The 16,020-nt window shown below is 45.2% G+C and overlaps 4 non-coding genes across 4 annotated transcripts; all 4 read left to right on the top strand.

Annotated features, from left to right (window-relative positions):
• The first annotated feature begins 3,589 nt into the window (after window positions 1-3,589).
• Window positions 3,590-3,663, top strand: trnan-guu (transfer RNA asparagine (anticodon GUU)). The gene has a single exon. It is a non-coding gene; the product is annotated as a tRNA-Asn (tRNA).
• A 4,335-nt stretch (window positions 3,664-7,998) lies between these two features.
• Window positions 7,999-8,072, top strand: trnan-guu (transfer RNA asparagine (anticodon GUU)). Its single transcript has one exon. It is a non-coding gene; the product is annotated as a tRNA-Asn (tRNA).
• A 4,342-nt stretch (window positions 8,073-12,414) lies between these two features.
• On the top strand, window positions 12,415-12,488 carry trnan-guu (transfer RNA asparagine (anticodon GUU)). Its single transcript has one exon. It is a non-coding gene; the product is annotated as a tRNA-Asn (tRNA).
• Window positions 12,489-14,623: 2,135 nt separating this feature from the next.
• On the top strand, window positions 14,624-14,697 carry trnan-guu (transfer RNA asparagine (anticodon GUU)). Its single transcript has one exon. It is a non-coding gene; the product is annotated as a tRNA-Asn (tRNA).
• Window positions 14,698-16,020: the final 1,323 nt, after the last annotated feature.

The following is a 16,020-nucleotide window of genomic DNA, read 5'->3' as shown; positions in this document are numbered from 1 at the left end:
TTATTTTGATAATATATATCAGGTTCTAAATATATAAATATTGTGCACTTGAGTATTATGGGTGCATCAGTGTGCTCATTCTGAATAAATGTGCGTGTGTTACTTCTCAATGTATTTGTGTGTATCTGTGTTGTGTATACATTTTTCTCTGTGTCAAAGCAAAGTAAGAGAGCAATAAATAAGCAGAAAGTACACATAAACTCACACAATGCCACAACACGGTTCAGAAACATGCACACAAACTCACACAGTCCGACAAAACGGTTCAGAAACCCGCAGACAAACTCACACAGTCCTAAAACACCGTTCAGAGACACATTAAACTCACACCGTCCCACAACACGCTGCAAAGCCACACACAAACTCACACGGTCCCACAGCACGGTTCAGAGACATACACAAACTTACACAGTCCCACAACACGGTTCAGACACGCACACACAATCTCACTCAGTCCCGCCGTTCATTTAAAATACCTGTCGAGCACGATAGATCTTAAAACCAGAGACGTTCACCATCCTGACTGCACATATCCATTCCAGTAGCGAAAGGGGGAGCACTGGCTCCGGCCAGTTCTGATATAGCACGAGGCTTGTCAATCAAGTCATGCTCCACCCAGCCCAGATTGAGTCACCTACCAGGTCGCAGTTTACTGTGTGTCAGAAACTGCCCCTCAGGTGTGGGAGATTCCAAGCTTAGTCTGTCGGTTAAAAGGGCATGGGGGCAGATTGGCCTTTTGCCATGTGGCAGTATCCTCAATAAAAGCCTCTTTGCCTGGGAAACCGGGTCTAACGGTAGCTACCTGGAGACGAACCGTCAACATTGTGAGTGCAAAAGCAAACGAATGGTGGATGCTGGAAATCTGAAATGAAAAGAGAAAATGCAGGAAATGCGCAGCAACTCAGGCAGCACATCTGGAAAGACAAACAGTGTTAGACTTTCTGGTGGTTAGCCTTTCTTCACAACTGGATAAAGGTTAGAGATTGAACAGGTATAAAGCGAGTGCAGAGGCAGAGGGAAAGGCGAAGGGGCAAGGTCTGGGATAGGGTGGAACTGTGGCCTGGAGAGTTTGTCTGTCAGGGGAAAGATTTCCGCAGCAGAACAGTGTGACATTGTTAAATGAGCTCTGTTTTGTGCTTCGTACAATTGTTGAATTGCCACAACCGTTTTGACATTGTCCCCTTGTGAAATGGTTCTCCGACTGACGGAAAAAGTGCTGGGGAGAAATTTTGATTTGTACCACCAGATGGCAGAGATAAACAGATACCACCCCGCAGCGTCGATCTGGAAAAGCTGATGACTGGCAGGATTCTCCAGCTCACACGACCTGAGACTCGAATTCATTGAAACACTGGTTTGCAGTGTCTTGGGTGATTTGGCTGTGGTCATCTCTGTGGCGCAATTGGCTAGCGCATTCGGCTGTTAACCGAAAAGTTTGTGGTTCAAACCCACCCAGGGACGTCGGCCATTATTGAGTGTTTTACTTAGCGCCCCTGGACGTGCTTGTTCTACTCTCTGTGTTTGCATTGGTGTCTTCTTTTCCTGATTATTTAACAACGCTGCTCTGATACATTACCTGACTGTTTCCATGCATTCATGATAAGCAATTTTCAATGAAATGAGCAAAAACCATGCACAGACGTCGAACCCATATATTAAGGACGGTCGGGCTTCGAAAAAAGCAATGCAAATTCATTCAATGGCTGCACAATCTGGGACTGTTCCACCGCTGGGATTAGGGAAAACAAGTTGAATGCGGTGGACCATTTTAATGATATTTTACCTGCATCAAATAAGTTCACTTTTATTGATGTACACTAAAAGTCCCTGGCTGACATTGTTACAGTCCACTGCTGACAGCTGATCAAAGCAGGTGTGGAATTGCTCGTGACAGCTGAGCACCAAGCGCTGAATTTTCTTCAGTTTTCAAATCCAATTCCACACATCGTGACTCAGAATCACTGCTGTGAGAGTGGGAAATCGCTGCAAATACTCAACAGGACGGGCAACTTGTGAAAACTCTTTCAATTTTTGTTGTACAAACTTTTCTTAAAACTTCAAACTGGACCATATGGCAATATAAAGCGTGTGTGTGTGTCTGTGGCTGTGGCTGTGATGGTTCCATCGAAACTGAGAGTCTTGATGTTATGAGGGCGATGCATTGTGAGTGTGTCAGTTGTAAATCTCCTTTTATTTTGATAATATATATCAGGTTCTAAATATATAAATATTGTGCACTTGAGTATTATGGGTGTATCAGTGTGCTCATTCTGAATAAATGTGTGTTTGTGTGTGCGTGTGTTACTTCTCAATGTATTTGTGTGTATCTGTGTTGTGTATACATTTTTCTATGTGTCAAAGCAAAGTAAGAGAGCAATAAATAAGCAGAAAGTACACATAAACTCACACAATGCCACAACACGGTTCAGAAACACGCACACAAACTCACACAGTCCGACAAAACGGTTCAGAAACCCGCAGACAAACTCACACAGTCCTAGAACACCGTTCAGAGACACATTAAACTCACAGCGTCCCACAACACGCTGCAAAGCCACACACAAACTCACACGGTCCCACAGCACGGTTCAGAGACATACACAAACTTACACAGTCCCACAACACGGTTCAGACACGCACACACAATCTCACTCAGTCCCGCCGTTCATTTAAAATACCTGTCGAGCACGATAGATCTTAAAACCAGAGACGTTCACCATCCTGACTGCACATATCCATTCCAGGAGCGAAAGGGGGAGCACTGGCTCCGGCCAGTTCTGATATAGCACGAGGCTTGTCAATCAAGTCATGCTCCACCCAGCCCAGATTGAGTCACCTACCAGGTCGCAGTTTACTGTGTGTCAGAACCTGCCCCTCAGGTGTGGGAGATTCCAAGCTTAGTCTGTCGGTTAAAAGGGCATGGGGGCAGATTGGCCTTTTGCCATGTGGCAGTATCCTCAAAAAAAGCCTCTTTGCCTGGGAAACCGGGTCTAACGGTAGCTACCTGGAGACGAACCGTCAACATTGTGAGTGCAAAAGCAAACGAATGGTGGATGCTGGAAATCTGAAATGAAAAGAGAAAATGCAGGAAATGCGCAGCAACTCAGGCAGCACATCTGGAAAGACAAACAGTGTTAGACTTTCTGGTGGGTAGCCTTTCTTCACAACTGGATAAAGGTTAGAGATTGAACAGGTATAAAGCGAGTGCAGAGGCAGAGGGAAAGGCGGAGGGGCAAGGTCTGGGATAGGGTGGAACTGTGGCCTGGAGAGTTTGTCTGTCAGGGGAAAGATTTCCGCAGCAGAACAGTGTGACATTGTTAAATGAGCTCTGTTTTGTGCTTCGTACAATTGTTGAATTGCCGCAACCGTTTTGACATTGTCCCCTTGTGAAATGGTTCTCCGACTGACGGAAAAAGTGCTGGGGAGAAATTTTGATTTGTACCACCAGATGGCAGAGATAAACAGATACCATCCCGCAGCGTCGATCTGGAAAAGCTGATGACTGGCAGGATTGTCCAGCTCACACGACCTGAGACTCGAATTCATTGAAACACTGGTTTGCAGTGTCTTGCATGATTTTGCTGTGGGCGTCTCTGTGGCGCAATTGGCTAACGCGTTCGGCTGTTAATTGAAAGGTTGGTGGTTCAAGCTCACCCAGGGACGTCGGCCCTGTTTGAACGTTTCACTTAGCGCTCCTGGACGTGCTTGTTCGACTCTCTGTGTTTGCATTGGTGTCTTCTTTTCCTGATTATTTAACAACGCTGCTCTGATCCATCACCTGACTGTTTCCATGCATTCATGATAAGCAATTTTCAATGAAATGAGCAAAAACCATGCACAGAAGTCGAACCCATATATTAAGGTCGGTCGGGCATCGAAAAAAGCAATGCAAATTCATTCAATGGCTGCACAATCTGGGACTGTTCCACCGCTGGGATTAGGGAAAACAAGTTGAATGCGGTGGTCCATTTTAATGATATTTTACCTGCATCAAATAAGTTCACTTTTATTGATGTACACTAAAAGTCCCTGGCTGACATTGTTCCAGTCCACTGCTAACAGCTGATCAAAGCAGGTGTGGAATTGCTCGTGACAGCTGAGCACCAAGCGCTGAATTTTCTTCAGTTTTCAAATCCAATTCCACACATCGTGACTCAGAATCACTGCTGTGAGAGTGGGAAATCGCTGCAAATACTCAACAGGACGGGCAACTTGTGAAAACTCTTTCAATGTTTGTTGTACAGACTTTTCTTAAAACTTCAAACTGGACCATATGGCAATATAAAGCGTGTGTGTCTGTCTGTGGCTGTGGCTGTGATGGTTCTATCGAAACTGAGAGTCTTGATGTTATGAGGGCGATGCATTGTGAGTGTGTCAGTTGTAAATCTCCTTTTATTTTGATAATATATATCAGGTTCTAAATATATAAATATTGTGCACTTGAGTATTATGGGTGTATCAGTGTGCTCATTCTGAATAAATGTGTGTGTGTGTGCGTGTGTTACTTCTCAATGTATTTGTGTGTATCTGTGTTGTGTATACATTTTTCTATGTGTCAAAGCAAAGTAAGAGAGCAATAAATAAGCAGAAAGTACACATAAACTCACACAATGCCACAACACGGTTCAGAAACATGCACACAAACTCACACAGTCCGACAAAACGGTTCAGAAACCCGCAGACAAACTCACACAGTCCTAGAACACCGTTCAGAGACACATTAAACTCACAGCGTCCCACAACACGCTGCAAAGCCGCACACAAACTCACACGGTCCCACAGCACGGTTCAGAGACATACACAAACTTACACAGTCCCACAACACGGTTCAGACACGCACACACAATCTCACTCAGTCCCGCCGTTCATTTAAAATACCTGTCGAGCACGATAGATCTTAAAACCAGAGACGTTCACCATCCTGACTGCACATATCCATTCCAGTAGCGAAAGGGGGAGCACTGGCTCCGGCCAGTTCTGATATAGCACGAGGCTTGTCAATCAAGTCATGCTCCACCCAGCCCAGATTGAGTCACCTACCAGGTCGCAGTTTACTGTGTGTCAGAACCTGCCCCTCAGGTGTGGGAGATTGCAAGCTTAGTCTATCGGTTAAAAGGGCATGGGGGCAGATTGGCCTTTTGCCATGTGGCAGTATCCTCAATAAAAGCCTCTTTGCCTGGGAAACCGGGTCTAACGGTAGCTACCTGGAGACGAACCGTCAACATTGTGAGTGCAAAAGCAAACGAATGGTGGATGCTGGAAATCTGAAATGGAAAGAGAAAATGCAGGAAATGCGCAGCAACTCCGGCAGCACATCTGGAAAGACAAACAGTGTTAGACTTTCTGGTGGGTAGCCTTTCTTCACAACTGGATAAAGGTTAGAGATTGAACAGGCATAAAGCGAGTGCAGAGGCAGAGGGCAAGGCGAAGGGGCAGGGTCTGGGAGAGGGTGGAACTGTGGCCTGGAGAGTTTGTCTGTCAGGGGAAAGATTTCCGCAGCAGAACAGTGTGACATTGTTAAATGAGCTCTGTTTTGTGCTTCGTACAATTGTTGAATTGCCGCAACCGTTTTGACATTGTCCCCTTGTGAAATGGTTCTCCGACTGACGGAAAAAGTGCTGGGGAGAAATTTTGATTTGTACCACCAGATGGCAGAGATAAACAGATACCATTCCGCAGCGTCGATCTGGAAAAGCTGATGACTGGCAGGATTCTCCAGCTCACACGACCTGAGACTCGAATTTATTGAAACACTGGTTTGCAGTGTCTTGCGTGATTTTGCTGTGGTCGTCTCTGTGGCGCAATTGGCTAGCGCGTTTGGCTGTTAATCGTAAGGTTGGTGGTTTAAGCCCACCCAGGGAATTCGCCCCTTATTAAGCGTTTCATTATGCGCCCCTGGACGTGCGTGTTCTAATCTCTGTGTTTGCATTGTTGTCTTCTTTTCCTGATTATTTAACAACGCTGCTCTGATCCATTACCTGACTGTTTCCATGCATTCATGATAAGCAATTTTCAATGAAATGAGCAAAAACCATGCACAGACGTCGAACCCATGCTAAATATATTAAGGTCGGTCGGGCTTCGAAAAAAGCAATGCAAATTCATTCAATGGCTGCACAATCTGGGACTGTTCCACCGCTGGGATTAGGGAAAACAAGTTGAATGCGGTGGACCATTTTAATGATATTTTACCTGCATCAAATAAGTTCACTTTTATTGATGTATACTAAAAGTCCCTGGCTGACATTGTTACAGTCCACTGCTAACAGCTGATCAAAGCAGGTGTGGAATTGCTCGTGACAGCTGAGCACCAAGCGCTGAATTTTCTTCAGTTTTCAAATCCAATTCCACACATCGTGACTCAGAATCACTGCTGTGAGAGTGGGAAATCGCTGCAAATACTCAACAGGACGGGCAACTTGTGAAAACTCTTTCAATTTTTGTTGTACAGACTTTTCTTAAAACTTCAAACTGGACCATATGGCAATATAAAGCGTGTGTGTCTGTCTGTGGCTGTGACTGTCATGGTTCTATCGAAACTGTGAGTCTTGATGTTATGAGGGCGATGCATTGTGAGTGTGTCAGTTGTAAATCTCCTTTTATTTTGATAATATATATCAGGTTCTAAATATATAAATATTGTGCACTTGAGTATTATGGGTGTATCAGTGTGCTCATTCTGAATAAATGTGTGTGTGTGTGTGCGTGTGTTACTTCTCAATGTATTTGTGTGTATCTGTGTTGTGTATACATTTTTCTATGTGTCAAAGCAAAGTAAGAGAGCAATAAATAAGCAGAAAGTACACATAAACTCACACAATGCCACAACACGGTTCAGAAACAAGCACACAAACTCACACAGTCCGACAAAACGGTTCAGAAACCCGCAGACAAACTCACACAGTCCTAGAACACCGTTGAGAGACACATTAAACTCACAGCGTCCCACAACACGCTGCAAAGCCACACACAAACTCACACGGTCCCACAGCACGGTTCAGAGACATACACAAACTTACACAGTCCCACAACACGGTTCAGACACGCACACACAATCTCACTCAGTCCCGCCGTTCATTTAAAATACCTGTCGAGCACGATAGATCTTAAAACCAGAGACGTTCACCATCCTGACTGCACATATCCATTCCAGTAGCGAAAGGGGGAGCACTGGCTCCGGCCAGTTCTGAGAGAGCACGAGGCTTGTCAATCAAGTCATGCTCCACCCAGCCCAGATTGAGTCACCTACCAGGTCGCAGTTTACTGTGTGTCAGTACCTGCCCCTCAGGTGTGGGAGATTCCAAGTTTAGTCTGTCGGTTAAAAGGGCATGGGGGCAGATTGGCCTTTTGCCATGTGGCAGTATCCTCAATAAAAGACTCTTTGCCTGGGAAACCGGGTCTAACGGTAGCTACCTGGAGACGAACCGTCAACATTGTGAGTGCAAAAGCAAACGAATGGTGGATGCTGGAAATCTGAAATGAAAAGAGAAAATGCAGGAAATGCGCAGCAACTCAGGCAGCACATCTGGAAAGACAAACAGTGTTAGACTTTCTGGTGGGTAGCCTTTCTTCACAACTGGATAAAGGTTAGAGATTGAACAGTTATAAAGCGAGTGCAGAGGCAGAGGGAAAGGCGAAGGGGCAAGGTGTGGGATAGGGTGGAACTGTGGCCTGGAGAGTTTGTCTGTCAGGGGAAAGATTTCCGCAGCAGAACAGTGTGACATTGTTAAATGAGCTCTGTTTTGTGCTTCGTACAATTGTTGAATTGCCGCAACCGTTTTGACATTGTCCCCTTGTGAAATGGTTCTCCGACTGACGGAAAAAGTGCTGGGGAGAAATTTTGATTTGTACCACCAGATGGCAGAGATAAACAGATACCATCCCGCAGCGTCGATCTGGAAAAGCTGATGACTGGCAGGATTCTCCAGCTCACACGACCTGAGACTCGAATTCATTGAAACACTGGTTTGCAGTGTCTTGCGTAATTTTGCGGTGGTCGTCTCTGTGGCGCAATTGGCTAGCGCGTTCGGCTGTTAATCGAAAAGTTGGTGGTTCAAGCCCACCCAGAAACGTCGGCCCTGATTGAGCGTTTCACTTAGCGCCCCTGGACGTGCTTGTTCTACTCTCTGTGTTTGCATTGGTGTCTTCTTTTCCTGATTATTTAACAACGCTGCTCTGATCCATTACCTGACTGTTTCCATGCATTCATGATAAGCAATTTTCAATGAAATGAGCAAAAACCATGCACAGACGTCGAACCCATGCTAAATATATTAAGGTCGGTCGGGCTTCGAAAAAAGCAATGCAAATTCATTCAATGGCTGCACAATCTGGGACTGTTCCACCGCTGGGATTAGGGTAAACAAGTTGAATGCGGTGGACCATTTTAATGATATTTTACCTGCATCAAATAAGTTCACTTTTATTGAAGTACACTAAAAGTCCCTGGCTGACATTGTTGCAGTCCACTGCTAACAGCTGATCAAAGCAGGTGTGGAATTACTCCTGACAGCTGAGCACCAAGCACTGAATTTTCTTCAGTTTTCAAATCCAATTCCACACATCGTGACTCAGAATCACTGCTCTGAGAGTGGGAAATCGCTGCAAATACTCAACAGGACGGGCAACTTGTGAAAACTTTCAATTTTTGTTGTACAGACTTTTCTTAAAACTTCAAACTGGACCATATGGCAATATAAAGCGTGTGTGTGTGTCTGTGGCTGTGGCTGTGATGGTTCTATCGAAACTGTGAGTCTTGATGTTATGAGGGCGATGCATTGTGAGTGTGTCAGTTGTAAATCTCCTTTTATTTTGATAATATATATCAGGTTCTAACTATATAAATATTGTGCACTTGAGTATTATGGGTGTATCAGTGTGCTCATTCTGAATAAATGTGTGTGTGTGTGTGCGTGTGTTACTTCTCAATGTATTTGTGTGTATCTGTGTTGTGTATACATTTTTCTATGTGTCAAAGCAAAGTAAGAGAGCAATAAATAAGCAGAAAGTACACATAAACTCACACAATGCCACAACACGGTTCAGAAACACGCACACAAACTCACACAGTCCGACAAAACGGTTCAGAAACCCGCAGACAAACTCACACAGTCCGAGAACACCGTTGAGAGACACATTAAACTCACAGCGTCCCACAACACGCTGCAAAGCCACACACAAACTCACACGGTCCCACAGCACGGTTCAGAGACATACACAAATTTACACAGCCCCACAACACGGTTCAGACACGCACACACAATCTCACTCAGTCCCACCGTTCATTTAAAATACCTGTCGAGCACGATAGATCTTAAAACCAGAGACGTTCACCATCCTGACTGCACATATCCATTCCAGTAGCGAAAGGGGGAGCACTGGCTCCGGCCAGTTCTGATATAGCACGAGGCTTGTCAATCAAGTCATGCTCCACCCAGCCCAGATTGAGTCACCTACCAGGTCGCAGTTTACTGTGTGTCAGAACCGGCCCCTCAGGTGTGGGAGATTCCAAGCTTAGTCTGTCGGTTAAAAGGGCATGGGGGCAGATTGGCCTTTTGCCATGTGGCAGTATCCTCAATAAAAGCCTCTTTGCCTGGGAAACCGGGTCTAACGGTAGCTACCTGGAGACGAACCGTCAACATTGTGAGTGCAGAAGCAAACGAATGGTGGATGCTGGAAATCTGAAATGAAAAGAGAAAATGCAGGAAATGCGCAGCAACTCAGGCAGCACATCTGGAAAGACAAACAGTGTTAGACTTTCTGGTGGGTAGCCTTTCTTCACAACTGGATAAAGGTTAGAGATTGTACAGGTATAAAGCGAGTGCAGAGGCAGAGGGAAAGGAGAAGGGGCAAGGTGTGGGAGAGGGTGGAACTGTGGCCTGGAGACTTTGTCTGTCAGGGGAAAGATTTCCGCAGCAGAACAGTGTGACATTGTTAAATGAGCTCTGTTTTGTGCTTCGTACAATTGTTGAATTGCCGCAACCATTTTGACATTGTCCCCTTGTGAAATGGTTCTCCGACTGATGGAAAAAGTGCTGGGGAGAAATTCTGATTTGTACCACCAGATGGCAGAGATAAACAGATACCATCCCGCAGCGTCGATCTGGAAAAGCTGATGACTGGCAGGATTCTCCAGCTCACACGACCTGAGACTCGAATTCATTGAAACACTGGTTTGCAGTGTCTTGCGGGATTTTGCTGTGGTCATCTCTGTGGCGCAATTCGCTAGCGCGTTCGGCTGTTAACCGAAAGGTTGGTTGTTTAAGCCCACCCAGGGACGTCGGCCCTTACTGAGCGTTTCACTTAGCGCCCCTGGACGTGCTTGTTCTACTCTCTGTGTTTGCATTGGTGTCTTCTTTTCCTGATTATTTAACAACGCTGCTCTGATCCATTACCTGACTGTTTCCATGCATTCATGATAAGCAATTTTCAATGAAATGAGCAAAAACCATGCACAGACGTCGAACCCATGCTAAATATATTAAGGTCGGTCGGGCTTCGAAAAAAGCAATGCAAATTCATTCAATGGCTGCACAATCTGGGACTGTTCCACCGCTGGGATTAGGGATAACAAGTTGAATGCGGTGGACCATTTTAATGATATTTTACCTGCATCAAATAAGTTCACTTTTATTGATGTACACTAAAAGTCCCTGGCTGACATTGTTCCAGTCCACTGCTAACAGCTGATCAAAGCAGGTGTGGAATTGCTCGTGACAGCTGAGCACCAAGCGCTGAATTTTCTTCAGTTTTCAAATCCAATTCCACACATCGTGAATCAGAATCACTGCTGTGAGAGTGGGAAATCGCTGCAAATACTCAACAGGACGGGCAACTTGTGAAAACTCTTTCCATTTTTGTTGTACAGACTTTTCTTAAAACTTCAAACTGGACCATATGGCAATATAAAGCGTGTGTGTGTGTCTGTGTCTGTGGCTGTCATGGTTCTATCGAAACTGTGAGTCTTGATGTTATGAGGGCGATGCATTGTGAGTGTGTCAGTTGTAAATCTCCTTTTATTTTGATAATATATATCAGGTTCTAAATATATAAATATTGTGCACTTGAGTATTATGGGTGTATCAGTGTGCTCATTCTGAATAAATGTGTGTGTGTGTGTGCGTGTCTTACTTCTCAATGTATTTGTGTGTATCTGTGTTGTGTATACATTTTTCTATGTGTCAAAGCAAAGTAAGAGAGCAATAAATAAGCAGAAAGTACACATAAACTCACACAATGCCACAACGCGGTTCAGAAACACGCACACAAACTCACACAGTCCGACAAAACGGTTCAGAAACCCGCAGACAAACTCACACATTCCTAGAACACCGTTCAGAAACACATTAAACTCACAGCGTCCCACAACACGCTGCAAAGCCACACACAAACTCACACGGTCCCACAGCACGGTTCAGAGACATACACAAACTTACACAGTCCCACAACACGGTTCAGACACGCACACACAATCTCACTCAGTCCCGCCGTTCATTTAAAATACCTGTCGAGCACGATAGATCTTAAAACCAGAGACGTTCACCATCCTGACTGCACATATCCATTCCAGTAGCGAAAGGGGGAGCACTGGCTCCGGCCAGTTCTGATATAGCACGAGGCTTGTCAATCAAGTCATGCTCCACCCAGCCCAGATTGAGTCACCTACCAGGTCGCAGTTTACTGTGTGTCAGAACCTGCCCCTCAGGTGTGGGAGATTCCAAGCTTAGTCTGTCGGTTAAAAGGGCATGGGGGCAGATTGGCCTTTTGCCATGTGGCAGTATCCTCAATAAAAGCCTCTTTGCCTGGGAAACCGGGTCTAACGGTAGCTACCTGGAGACGAACCGTCAACATTGTGAGTGCAAAAGCAAACGAATGGTGGATGCTGGAAATCTGAAATGAAAAGAGAAAATGCAGGAAATGCGCAGCAACTCAGGCAGCACATCTGGAAAGACAAACAGTGTTAGACTTTCTGGTGGCTAGCCTTTCTTCACAACTGGATAAAGGTTAGAGATTGAACAGGCATAAAGCGAGTGCAGAGGCAGAGGGCAAGGCGAAGGGGCAGGGTCTGGGAGAGGGTGGAACTGTGGCCTGGAGAGTTTGTCTGTCAGGGGAAAGATTTCCGCAGCAGAACAGTGTGACATTGTTAAATGAGCTCTGTTTTGTGCTTCGGACAATTGTTGAATTGCCGCAACCGTTTTGACATTGTCCCCTTGTGAAATGGTTCTCCGACTGACGGAAAAAGTGCTGGGGAGAAATTTTGATTTGTACCACCAGATGGCAGAGATAAACAGATACCATCCCGCAGCGTCGATCTGGAAAAGCTGATGACTGGCAGGATTCTCCAGCTCACACGACCTGAGACTCGAATTCATTGAAACACTGGTTTGCAGTGTCTTGCGTGGTTTTGCTGTTGTTGTCTCTGTGGCGCAATTGGCTAGCGCGTTCGGCTGTTGTTTGAAAGGTTGATGGTTCAAGCCCACCCAGGGACGTCGGCCCTAATTGAGCGTTTCACTTAGCGCTCCTGGACGTGCTTGTTCTACTCTCTGTCTTTGCATTGGTGTCTTCTTTTCCTGATTATTTAACAACGCTGCTCTGATCCATTACCTGACTGTTTCCATGCATTCATGATAAGCAATTTTCAATGAAATGAGCAAAAACCATGCACAGACGTCGAACCCATGCTAAATATATTAAGGTCGGTCGGGCTTCGAAAAAAGCAATGCAAATTCATTCAATGGCTGCACAATCTGGGACTGTTCCACCGCTGGGATTAGGGAAAACAAGTTGAATGCGGTGGACCATTTTAATGATATTTTACCTGCATCAAATAAGTTCACTTTTATTGATGTACACTAAAAGTCCCTGGCTGACATTGTTCCAGTCCACTGCTAACAGCTGATCAAAGCAGGTGTGGAATTGCTCGTGACAGCTGAGCTCCAAGCGCTGAATTTTCTTCAGTTTTCAAATCCAATTCCACACATCGTGACTCAGAATCACTGCTGTGAGAGTGGGAAATCGCTGCAAATACTCAACAGGACGGGCAACTTGTGAAATCTCTTTCAATTTTTGTTGTACAGACTTTTCTTAAAACTTCAAACTGGACCATATGGCAATATAAAGCGTGTGTGTGTGGCTGTGGCTGTGGCTGTCATGGTTCTATCGAAACTGTGAGTCTTGATGTTATGAGGGCGATGCATTGTGAGTGTGTCAGTTGGAAATTTCCTTTTATTTTGATAATATATATCAGGTTCTAAATATATAAATATTGTGCACTTGAGTATTATGGGTGTATCAGTGTGCTCATTCTGAATAAATGTGTGTGTGTGTGTGCGTGTGTTACTTCTCAATGTATTTGTGTGTATCTGTGTTGTGTATACATTTTTCTATGTGTCAAAGCAAAGTAAGAGAGCAATAAATAAGCAGAAAGTACACATAAACTCACACAATGCCATAACACGGTTCAGAAACACGCACACAAACTCACACAGTCCGACAAAACGGTTCAGAAACCCGCAGACAAACTCACACAGTCCGAGAACACCGTTCAGAGACACATTAAACTCACAGCGTCCCACAACACGCTGCAAAGCCACACACAAACTCACACGGTCCCACAGCACGGTTCAGAGACATAAACAAACTTACTCAGTCCCACAACACGGTTCAGACACGCACACACAATCTCACTCAGTCCCGCCGTTCATTTAAAATACCTGTCGAGCACGATAGATCTTAAAACCAGAGACGTTCACCATCCTGAGTGCACATATCCATTCCAGTAGCGAAAGGGGGAGCACTGGCTCCGGCCAGTTCTAATATAGCACGAGGCTTGTCAATCAAGTCATGCTCCACCCAGCCCAGATTGAGTCACCGACCAGGTCGCAGTTTACTGTGTGTCAGAACCTGCCCCTCAGGTGTGGAAGATTCCAAGCCTCGTCTGTCGGTTAAAAGGGCATGGGGGCAGATTGGCCTTTTGCCATGTGGCAGTATCCTCAATAAAAGCCTCTTTGCCTGGGAAACCGGGTCTAACGGTAGCTACCTGGAGACGAACAGTCAACATTGTGAGTGCAAAAGCAAACGAATGGCGGATGCTGGAAATCTGAAATGAAAAGAGAAAATGCAGGAAATGCGCAGCAACTCAGGCAGCACATCTGGAAAGACAAACAGTGTTAGACTTTCTGGTGGGTAGCCTTTCTTCACAACTGGATAAAGGTTAGAGATTGAACAGGTATAAAGCGAGTGCAGAGGCAGAGGGAAAGGCGAAGGGGCAAGGTCTGGGATAGGGTGGAACTGTGGCCTGGAGAGTTTGTCTGTCAGGGGAAAGATTTCCGCAGCAGAACAGTGTGACATTGTTAAATGAGCTCTGTTTTGTGCTTCGTACAATTGTTGAATCGCCGCAACCGTTTTGACATTCTCCCCTTGTGAAATGGTTCTCCGACTGACGGAAAAAGTGCTGGGGAGAAATTTTGATTTGTACCACCAGATGGCAGAGATAAACAGATACCATCCCGCAGCGTCGATCTGGAAAAGCTGATGACTGGCAGGATTCTCCAGCTCACACGACCTGAGACTCGAATTCATTGAAACACTGGTTTGCAGTGTCTTGCGTGATTTTGCTGTGGTTGTCTCTGTGGCGCAATTGGCTAGCGCGTTCGGCTGTTAATTGAAAGGTTGGTGGTTTGAGCCCACCCAGGAACGTCGGCCCTTGTGGAGCGTTTCACTTAGCGCCTCTGGACGTGCTTGTTCTACTCTCTGTGTTTGCATTGGTGTCTTCTTTTCCTGATTATTTTACAACGCTGCTCTTATCCATGACCTGACTGTTGCCATGCATTCATGATAAGCAATGTTCAATGAAATGAGCAAAAACCATGCACAGACGTCGAACCCATGCTAAATATATTAAGGTCGGTCGGGCTTCGAAAAAAGCAATGCAAATTCATTCAATGGCTGCACAATCTGGGACTGTTCCACCGCTGGGATTAGGGAAAACAAGTTGAATGCGGTGGACCATTTTAATGATATTTTACCTGCATCAAATAAGTTCACTTTTATTGATGTACACTAAAAGTCCCTGGCTGACATTGTTCCAGTCCACTGCTAACAGCTGATCAAAGCAGGTGTGGAATTGCTCGTGACAGCTGAGCTCCAAGCGCTGAATTTTCTTCAGTTTTCAAATCCAATTCCACACATCGTGACTCAGAATCACTGCTGTGAGAGTGGGAAATCGCTGCAAATACTCAACAGGACGGGCAACTTGTGAAATCTCTTTCAATTTTTGTTGTACAGACTTTTCTTAAAACTTCAAACTGGACCATATGGCAATATAAAGCGTGTGTGTGTGGCTGTGGCTGTGGCTGTCATGGTTCTATCGAAACTGTGAGTCTTGATGTTATGAGGGCGATGCATTGTGAGTGTGTCAGTTGTAAATCTCCTTTTATTTTGATAATATATATCAGGTTCTAAATATATAAATATTGTGCACTTGAGTATTATGGGTGTATCAGTGTGCTCATTCTGAATAAATGTGTGTGTGTGTGTGCGTGTGTTACTTCTCAATGTATTTGTGTGTATCTGTGTTGTGTATACATTTTTCTATGTGTCAAAGCAAAGTAAGAGAGCAATAAATAAGCAGAAAGTACACATAAACTCACACAATGCCATAACACGGTTCAGAAACACGCACACAAACTCACACAGTCCGACAAAACGGTTCAGAAACCCGCAGACAAACTCACACAGTCCGAGAACACCGTTCAGAGACACATTAAACTCACAGCGTCCCACAACACGCTGCAAAGCCACACACAAACTCACACGGTCCCACAGCACGGTTCAGAGACATAAACAAACTTACTCAGTCCCACAACACGGTTCAGACACGCACACACAATCTCACTCAGTCCCGCCGTTCATTTAAAATACCTGTCGAGCACGATAGATCTTAAAACCAGAGACGTTCACCATCCTGAGTGCACATATCCATTCCAGTAGCGAAAGGGGGAGCACTGGCTCCGGCCAGTT

Source organism: Heterodontus francisci, chromosome 22, assembly GCF_036365525.1.
Source record: "Heterodontus francisci isolate sHetFra1 chromosome 22, sHetFra1.hap1, whole genome shotgun sequence".
Lineage (NCBI taxonomy): Eukaryota > Metazoa > Chordata > Chondrichthyes > Heterodontiformes > Heterodontidae > Heterodontus > Heterodontus francisci.
Note: the sequence above shows the minus strand (reverse complement) of the source record. Positions and strands in the feature narration are given on the sequence as shown.